This window comes from Haemaphysalis longicornis, unplaced genomic scaffold (assembly GCF_048455015.1).
Source record: "Haemaphysalis longicornis isolate Haplotype H1 unplaced genomic scaffold, Haemaphysalis longicornis Haplotype H1 scaffold_4, whole genome shotgun sequence".
Lineage (NCBI taxonomy): Eukaryota > Metazoa > Arthropoda > Arachnida > Ixodida > Ixodidae > Haemaphysalis > Haemaphysalis longicornis.
The window spans coordinates 220,762,223-220,771,861 of NW_027526361.1; the positions used below are offsets into that span (position 1 = coordinate 220,762,223).

Consider the following 9,639-nt stretch of genomic DNA (forward strand, 5'->3'; position numbering starts at 1 on the left):
TTTCCAAACTAATATATATTTTAGGTGGAATATAATTTTGTGTACTATGGTGGCAGCGAAAAAAGAGACTGATTTATTATGGTGAATTAGTAACTCATTATGGAAGCACCGAGACGAGTAGTTTACAAACTTATTATTTCGATCATAAGGCAGTGATTGGAGACGTTATCAGTGTTAGCAAAGGTCGTATGATTTCGAAGATGCATTCTGCGGTACTATGTGGTATTTGAAGTGGCAAAGGAAGGTGGTAGATTATACACAATGCCAAAAGAAGTGGTCAGGGAGGGGTTCTGGGGGTGTGCTCCTACATTTGTCGTTCGACGTCTAGAGTTTCAAAAGAACAACCTAACAGCCTTATTTTATTTGGTAAGGAATTCTGCATTATTAAGTGTACAGGACCGGTTACCCCTGCTGCTTCAAGCTCCGCAAATATATTGCGCCGGTTCATTGTTTCGAAGATTTTGGTGCAATCTATAAATACAATACCTGTGTACTACCTCTGAATAATTGCTTCTCTCGCTTTTCGATAATAGATAAAAACGTTCACTGGAATATCCTTGAACAAAAACACATTTGGTTAACGGGAGACGATTTTTTTATTTTTCTGCAGTCCATTCCAAAAGACGTTTCTGAAAATTTATTAAACTATGGCTGCAGTCAAAGTAGGTGAATAGTTAGCCAGTACTATATGGTAAGGTTTTTTCCTGCAAGCAGGATTAGTTTTAGCACTTTGCTGGTTTATAAGAACGATGAAAATTTGGTTCGTGCGGAACAAAATTTATTATTGCGGCAAGAACATCTGCTGCCACTGTGTGCGCCACCATATCTGTGTAGGGGAGGGGGGGGTGAATACCAGTCAGACGATCACTTGGTGCTTGCTGTCCCCAGTAATATTGGGAACTTCACGAAACGTGGTTGCAAAGAGGAAGGAAGGCTGTGGCAGACGAGTTAGCGGAAGAGATTCATCGCTGCTGGTCGATTACTTTATTATAAAAACAATGAGGGCATGTAACCAATTTTTATGGTTTTTATATGTAAGGGCGCTACTTTTCGCTACCTGGGGAGCTGAGTTACGGATCTTCATTTGCTACACCAACGCGAGAGATGAAAATTGTTTTAAAGAAGCACGTCGCTTCCATTGTTTCGCTGCATTGCGATGTTTTGTTTTTCGTCACAAATGAACTGGTGCAGCGGAACTGCTGCGCTGTTGTTGTCACCATCTCCAGTTTTTAAATCGACACTGCACACGCCCAGCTGTTACCTAGTAGATGGCTATTTTTTCTTATGTGCTCTGTGTCCAAGGCACATGGTGCACTCCTTTTCTTTGCGTTTTATTTCTGAGTAACGCACTATGAAACACGTCCAAGCCAATGAAAGACAGTTGTGGACCATATTTTACCACCATTTTTCTGCCACTACCGGAATTTCTGATGATAGCGGAGTTTTATAGAATAGGCCAAGTAAGTATGTAGTGTTAAAAAAATGCTCAAGGGCCGAATAACCTCTAATGAGCACTGCGACGTGTCATTGTTGCGTTCGGTGGCAGCTATGTCTGAAGGTATTTTGTTCTGCGCACAAGCGAGCTGACATCGCCAGTTTTTTTTTTTTTTTTTTAACATTTCAGCCAGAATCTTTCATTACCGTTCATTGCACGCCATCATTGCATCTTATTCGTAGTTCAAGATTGCTACGACTTTTTGTTCACCGTGAATTATTTAGATAAAACACTTCAGCTTTTCTTTAAATTGTTTTTTGCTGTTACATATTTTTACCTTGATAGTGTTCCTTGTGGCTCGTTCAATAGTTTTGTAGTAACACGAGTCTTCTGAGGAGAATCATACCCTTTTTGGATTTTTGTTTCTGAGAAATACGTTCAATTTAGGACAACAATGTAGATGAGAACTCTATAAATCCTATTTTTTGGTCGTTTGAGGATATTTCCGCAGACCAATCACATGGCGTAAGAGCATCAAGGAACACCTTTATACTAGTACATATCTGATGAAGGGTTTACAAAATGAACTAAAGCTGAACCTCCGCAGCCTTCAGAAAGTACTACTTATATTAGCGCTTGAACGCGCAGATGTACAAAAAAACTTGACCTGTCATTCCGTATCTGTGAGATACTCTTGTTGTTTTATAGATTTGGACGTGGAAGCAACTCTCCCTTCCCACCTGCTACACCATTGGTCGGTGTCTCTATAATTGATCACGCGCGTTCTAATTGGTTAGTAAGACCTGAGGCAGGGGTTATTAGGGTCGACAAAACTAATTACTACCCTCCTTTATGCACTATATCGCTTACGGAGTGACAGAGAGAGTTGAAAAAACTTGATTAGCTTGCGCCTGGACACACAGGCAGTCAGCAAATTTAACTCAACATCGCTTCGTCGTTTGTGTTCGTGTTACAAATACTATAATTCGCTACACCTCCTTGATTTTGTGGTCACGTTATTTAAGTATTACGAGTGGTAACGATAGAAATAAAACAACGTTTTGGCCGACGTGAGCTCGACATGCGCGACGTGTACTTGTAAAAATTACATCAAGGAATCCATCAAGTTACTCGTCAGGGTCCGCATTCAAGCTCAATTTCGTTCGCTCAGCTCAGCAGTACTAGGCATTGCGCATAATTTAGCTATTAAGTACAAATACGGGTAACACGATCAATTAAGCGAAGCCACAGTCAAGCAATATGGCAGCAATAACACCTGCAAACGTAAAATGGCATTTAACTGCACTAACCTGTAAAGCATGGGAACGTGCGTATTGCCGCCAACGTAGTACTACAGCACTAGCTTCATCGCCGATGACAATTCCTGTGGCTTTTTGCGGGCCAAGCGGACGTGAAACCGTTCAGCCGAGCATCAGTGCAGTTACCCTAAATGACCGCGCCTCCACACGGGTCGTGCATGTGTGGGCAGCGAGTCGGCTTTCGCGATAAAGCGGCTGGCGTCGATGTCAGCTTGTCGATGCATCGTTGCAAGGATAACTCGGCAGAAAAGACACGTGCGCAAGCCTGGGGATGCTCCGCTGTTGCACTGCCTCCACTGCGAAATTCTGAAGAGATTAGATAAAGTGAGGGGTGTCGTCAAAGCTTCTGCGGGTACTTCTTACTATAAGATGAGTAGGAAAGCCGAAAAGAGGTCTAAGGAACGGCTTTCAGTTGGCCTTTTGGCAGCAAGCTGCGTTCATCCTGCTTTTAAACCAGGTTGTCGGAGTCCGAAACGCAGCATTTGAATGTTCAAAATATTAGAGTTCGACGGCATTTGACTAGGTTTCATTGATGTTACACTGCTTTACACGTATTTTGATATGAATGTTTAAGTTCCCCGACAGAGTAAAGCCAAATGTCTTTCCAGCTGTATTTGTAAAGTAGTCGAACTTCGAGTTACTATGTAATTTTACCAGCCCCTAACCTTGTGCGTAGTTTGCGTCGATACGAACGAGGTTATTGTCACGACGTTCAAAATAAAACTCAGAAAGCAAAAACACATCAGTTAAAAATAAATTTGAGGAAACATTCTTTGAGGTATACTTTGCTTTTCCACAAAAAAAAAAATTAGTGTCCTTCCACTCTGTGAGGGAGGATGACCAGGAAAGCTGCGGTGCCGAGGCTCAAAGTGAGCTTTGACTCGGTCGAAGTCCAAGGGCTGCACGAAGCAAAACACTTTTATTTGTAATATACGATTGAGCATAGTTCATGGTTAATTAACTGGATGAACTTTTGACGAACTAGAGTTTTGTTCCGGTGGACAAACATGGGGCTGCCCGTTTCCCTCCCGTAAAATCCGATGTGTATATGCAGCGGACGAGAATTCCACAATACTTACAACTTCACTGTGAATTTTGTAATTTTGAACACAATATAAAACACGGCGTTGTGTTACAGTTGTCTTAGCGGCTAATTGCCATATAATTTTTTTCGGTATAGTTTGAATAAAACGAGCGTTAGAGACACTTTCTGTAATGGTATTTCCTCCGAAGACTGACGTGATTCACTGTGCAACACGGTGTGGGAAAGCCATCTTACAAATATCAAGCGTACAACGATCCCCTTAAAGTCTGCTTCACCTCCTAACACAAACGAAATGCTGGGAAAACATTTTAGGGCGCAACCCTTTGGCGCCCGTCTCTGGGCTCAGCCGCGTCGGCGTCGGCTTGACCGAGCGAACGATGGGAAGACCGACGAGTGAAAGAAAACAAAGGAGGATAATATCGCGAAATTGGGAGGGGAGGGCGGTTTGCCGTGGCAGCGCGAGCCAGCGCTCTCCGAAAGTTGGCGATGTGGGAAGGGAAGGGGCAGTATGCTGTGCCCGCATGAGGCGCTCGACGCTTGGCGAAAACGTGAGGGGGGCGCTCGCGTGACAATGATGTGCGTTCGCTTAATTATATGTTCAGACTACCGACGTAACCGCGTATCGTGCGCTATGGACGTAAAAAAACGGCGTTTCACGCAGTTCGGTTGACTGAAACGTCAAATGACGTCATCATTACAGCAAGGCTGCCTATGGCTAGGATCCGGCAGACCACCTCCGGTAACAGAGCGTTGTAGACGAGCATCGAAAGGGGGCGTACAGCTACGTCGTGCGCATCTGCAGTGGCTGTTGTGGAACGCGCACATGAGCTATCCGCCAGTTCTTACTGAGCAATGAGCGACGCTACTGGAGGAAATGCGTCGTCTGCCGCTGCTGCTAAACGAGCTTGCAGAACAGCTGCGCCCAAATATCGAATTAGGGAGTATCGTATTTGGCAGCCAATTTATCAAAAGAAATATAAGCCGTCTTGTATTAAAATATGAAGGCGCCAGGTCTTTTTAATTTTATATGATGTTTTCCATGCGCAGGGGGTGTGGCGCGCCGTTTTACGATCCCGGGGATTTGATTGGGCTCCGCAACGTGGTGCTACGCCCGCTAGCGGTTCTTGTCTACATTGTTCTGTTACTGGAGATGGCCTGCTGGATCCTAGACATAGACGGCTTTCCTGTAATAAAATTTAGGACCTAACATGGCGTCATGTGTCTCGCAAGCTGAAGAACGTAGAATCGGGAACGAGGCAGGTCTAAACTTCCAAGGATTTTATCAAACAGTGAGAAATTCTATACCTGGGTAATACTAGAAGAAAACGCACGAACTCCTAACCAATATAATGGAATTGTGGCAGCCCGAGGCAATGAAAATGCCGAGCCACAGAAACACACATATATTTAGAACAGAAGTCAGCAGCTGACGAGGCAGCGGCAGCTATGCCTGGCAAAACGATCGGAGTTCCTGGGAGAACTGACCGCTCGCGCCACGATGCTCGCGCAGTGAGCCTCAGAGTGGGGCTTCGTCATCTTCGTCTTCGTCAATGCTGCTACATAAGCACCCCCGCTCCTGTAGGGGCAAAGCCGTGGGGTAAGCCAGAAGGATAATTCTGAGGTCGTCTTGTGGGTTTTGTCGTCTGTTGCGACTTGGGCGTTTGGGGAGGGTGATCCGCAATTAGTATTGGGGATTCGTACGGTTGTGCAGAGAGCAGATCCTCAATGAAGGCTGGTTTGAGGCGATCAACAGAAATAATGCCCTGTCTGCCATCCATATCCACAGTGAAATGCTTATCAGCACGGTGAATGACGCGGTAGGGTTCGTCGTAAGGGTGATGAAGTGGTTTCCGCACGGCGCCACGGCGAAAAAAAATTCCCCGCATTTCCCAGAGGGGAAGAATGTGAAAGTGCGAATGCACGAGTTGAATTTGCGCGGTTCGGTAATGTTCGCGAAAGAGAGATCACACACACACACACAACTACAAAGAAAGAAAGATGCATTTATTCACAGACACCTACTTGTGTTGTCGTTGTACTTGATTGCTAGAGCGGATTTCAGCTTTGAAATTTCGTGTCAGTACTCCTTTAAGCAGGTGCATTAGCCCTTCTCACGCCCGATTCTTGGCCAATCCCCCACGTGGGTATGTGCCATGTCAGCGGCCAGGCAGCGCGCGCCCATCTCCCCCCGTTGCCAAGGAAGACGAGGAGATTCCTGGCCAATCCCCCACGTGGGTATGTGCCATGTCAGCGGCCAGGCTGCGCGCGCCCATCTCCACGTGCGCGGACATCGCCGGTGGACGCAGGTTCAGGGTCGCTTAAGAAGTGCATTCGCACTTAAAACCGTAGGGTGACGTCGCCAGTTCGATAGGCACGTGGGCATTCATCCGCACGCTGCTGGCAGCGTGGTGCGGGCGCACGAAGTGAGCGAACCGAGCCTCGTAGTTTGGAACGTAGTCGGTGGGATCAGGGCACGGTGATTTCTCTAAATCATTGAAAAACTCTCTTGGCAAGACCATGTCTGCAGGCGTGCATTGCGAATCCTGCTGCAAAGAACCAACGAAAGGAAGGGTGGGACCAATGGGTAGCGTCCGGCTGTGGACTGAGTGCAGTCTTAAGGGAGCGGTGAAAATGCTCAACGAGCCCGTTGGCAGTGCACTTATGGTCAAGAGATCCAAAGAGTCAAAAGGTCCAAAGAGACAAAAGATCCAATAATCACGTGACAGCCGAGTCAAAAGATTCAAAGGGTCAAAAGGTCCAAAGACTCAGAAGAGCCAACGAGTTAAAAGGTCCAAAGAGAGTCAAAAGATCCAACGACTCAGAAGATCCAATGGGTCAAAAGGTCCAATAATTACGAAACCGCGCCAGAAAGTCCAACGAGTTATTAGAGCCTTCGTAGCCATGGCTAGGATATGCCAGTTACAGACTACGTCATTTTATCGTATTTTTAGTGTTGTTTTGGCTCCAATACCTGAACTTTCACTACTAAATGTACAAGCTAAGGTCTTGCCGCTCCGTATTAAGCCGTGGCTAATTTGAACGTTATGAACAACACCATTCATCAAGCTTGCTTTCTCCTCGTCTTGAGTGTCGCTTCGCTTATTTCTTCTTGAGATCTCTTGCATATTGGATTTCAGAGAACTTCCTAATTAGGACGCGTGAAATTATTTTCATTCCAGACTTGCAGGCATTACAATATCGGCTTCTCTTTGCTCAGTCTGGCCGTTTGAGTAATAAGGCAGGCGTAAGCGGGCTCCAGAATAATATAAAGGGACAGACAACCGATTTTTGTCGCATATATGTTCTCTAGCTCATAAGAAAGCCAGCGTTTTATATAGCCCGGTAACCACAAGCAATTTTAAACAAATTTGCGGAAATAATTTTAATGTGGCAGCAAACCTCCTGAAATCGGAAGGGTGGTGGTTCATAGTGCCAGAACTTGACACTACAATATGTGTCCCTGTCACGTGACCTGCAAACCTAGCAGCTACTGTAATTGCTGAAACGTTTATTTACGTATTGAACACCTTTTAACACAAGTATTTGTACAAGGTTAAATTATATATGTATTTCTAAACATTATTTTGAATTTTTTAAAGACACGCTGCCCGCCGTCGCTGGGTGGCTCTCAGTGTGGCTAACTGAGCCTCCATGCCCAGAATCAACCGCAGCGTTCAGTGAACAGACCCAGCGAAAGAGCTTTGACGATTCTGCCGGAGTCAGGGGCGTTTGTTCTGCCAAAATATTTGATTTCAGTTTCTAAATACGCCAACGGCAGCTTAAAAAAGAAAACGTCGCTCCCGGGGAGAATCAAACTTCCCACCTACACAACGTTCAGCCAGATTCTACCTATCGTCTATCCCAACAGATGGCGCATTCGTGCAAAATAGACTGTTGCATGAAAAAAACACAAAGGAAAAGGAAATCCTGCGCTTCAAACTTTTTTAGCTGGGGACAAGTTTTTAAAGATCGTTTTTCATTTCGCATACAGACAAAAGTATGTTGCCGAGCTACTCTATGACATAGTTGCCAGCATTATTTTTGGGAGAAAGACATACGGCTCGTAGATCTAAAAATTTCGATTTAAAAAGTTCTAGGGCGTTATCAGCAAAACAGTTTCTCGTCAAGGTGCTTTAAGTGATGCCCTTCCATTTGGGATAGGGAATATATACTCGACAAAAATCGGTTGTCTGCCTCTTTAAAACATGAAAAGAACCACGCTGCTAAACAACGGCCGAGCATGCGCAGAGCCTCGCGAAAAACAGTGAGTGCATCAAGAACACGGTGGATTGGCTTAACCCAGCTCCGCAACAGGCACCAGCAAGCTCGGCCGCTATGCACAGCATAAATTACCAGAAATATTATTCAAATATTTCCGGCCTACAGCCAACATGGCGACGCAGACGCTGTTAATAAAAACGCGCCCCACTTTGGTCGGGAAAATAAAAAAAAGCGCCACAACGAACAACACTTGACGGAGAACTCAGCCAAGGACTCAGCGGCGTTAGGAAGGACTTTACAGTGCTTTCGTGTTTCCAACCCGAAACAGGATTAAACGTCATCTGATTATATTTCTTCCGGCAATTCCCTTGGAAGAGTGTCTCTTGGTCATGGTAGTTAGGCACCCTCTCCAATAGCTTTTTTTTTTAATTTATGGGTCAATACTTCTCTTAAGGACATGAAATGGTTGCCTGGATGCACATAACGTCCAGAAGACCTTATAAAGACACGAACCTTCACATCATCTATAGCGCACCCATAAGGGCAAACAATATGTATATTTTGTCGCTTTAGACACAAGCCTTTCAAAAGAAAATCACCCGCTAGCATGTAAACTAAACTCCCTTTATGCCTGTCTGGTCTCGAAAAGATACTTTTTATTATTTAAAAAAAACCTTATAAATTAATGCCTGTAACGTAACCGCAAGTTTCTTTTTCTTTTGTTGTCCTGAGAATATTATAGTGGTCTTGTAAATGAACTTTGCTTACCTGTTGACGAACGTTTTTGGTAATCCTACTTCTAATTCCACGCGAAATATCTGCTGCACGTTTTGTACCTTGAATTTTCGTTCACTTACTCAAACTTTTTCGGCTGTTTCCTCTCCACACCGTCGTCTCCACGGCCTGTTTGGTTGCGATGACGGGATTTAGTTTATCTTTAATTTCATAGAGGATGCGGCTTCGCTCCCCTGCTCTCACTGATAACCGGGCTGTGGTCGTCACTTGGCTTATTTAAGTGCAATCCTTAACTCTTTTCCTGTGCTCCATTTCGCTCGACCCGTGTGAGTTGCGCCACTTAGCTTGCGCCAGGTCAGCGCTTTCTTGCATCTGCGACTCTGACCTTCTCGCTCAGTCTCTTACCACCGGAACGATCGCCCTTGACTCCGATGTCGTTATCCCGTGCGTACACTGACCGAGTTTTCTACTCAGTCTGTCGTATGACGGCTGCGCTGCCCTCTTCATTTTTCGTCGCTTTTTTTTTCGTAATCTGCATTTTTAAACGCTGGAAGCTTTAGTCGCCGCGTTAAAACTAGTCTTTGGCCTCATATGTCGACCTATACCATTTATTTTGCATTCCATGTCGCCTTACACCATTAAACGATTTAAATGGGTTTAATGAAATGCGGATCGCGCCATGCAATCCACTGAAGGAAACACTGCTCCGATAGAAGTAGCAACTTACTCAGTGAATGAGCAATTCATTGAGCCTCCCTATCGGGTTCTATCACGGTCCTGTTTTCAGAGGAAATAGTTTTCTATCCGTTAGCATGTTGGTCCAGAAAGGCCGGGTAAGAAGCCTTCTAGCGGTGTTAACTTAACGCCACCGCTCAATGGAGCTG

At 45.0% G+C, this 9,639-nt stretch overlaps 1 protein-coding gene across 4 annotated transcripts in view; it reads right to left on the reverse strand.

Moving 5' to 3' along the window:
* LOC144179645 (ATP-binding cassette sub-family G member 1-like) overlaps positions 1-8,937 on the reverse strand; it is a 47,281-nt gene extending 38,344 nt beyond the window's left edge. For 2 of the 4 annotated variants that reach the window (XM_077708083.1, XM_077708082.1), the window contains exon 1: positions 2,746-2,932. The gene's annotated coding sequence lies outside the window, so the exon portion shown is untranslated. Of the gene's footprint in view, positions 1-2,745; positions 2,933-8,788 lie in introns of those variants that run through there. The other 2 variants (XM_077708081.1, XM_077708080.1) reach the window with 2 other exon arrangements.
* Positions 8,938-9,639: the final 702 nt, after the last annotated feature.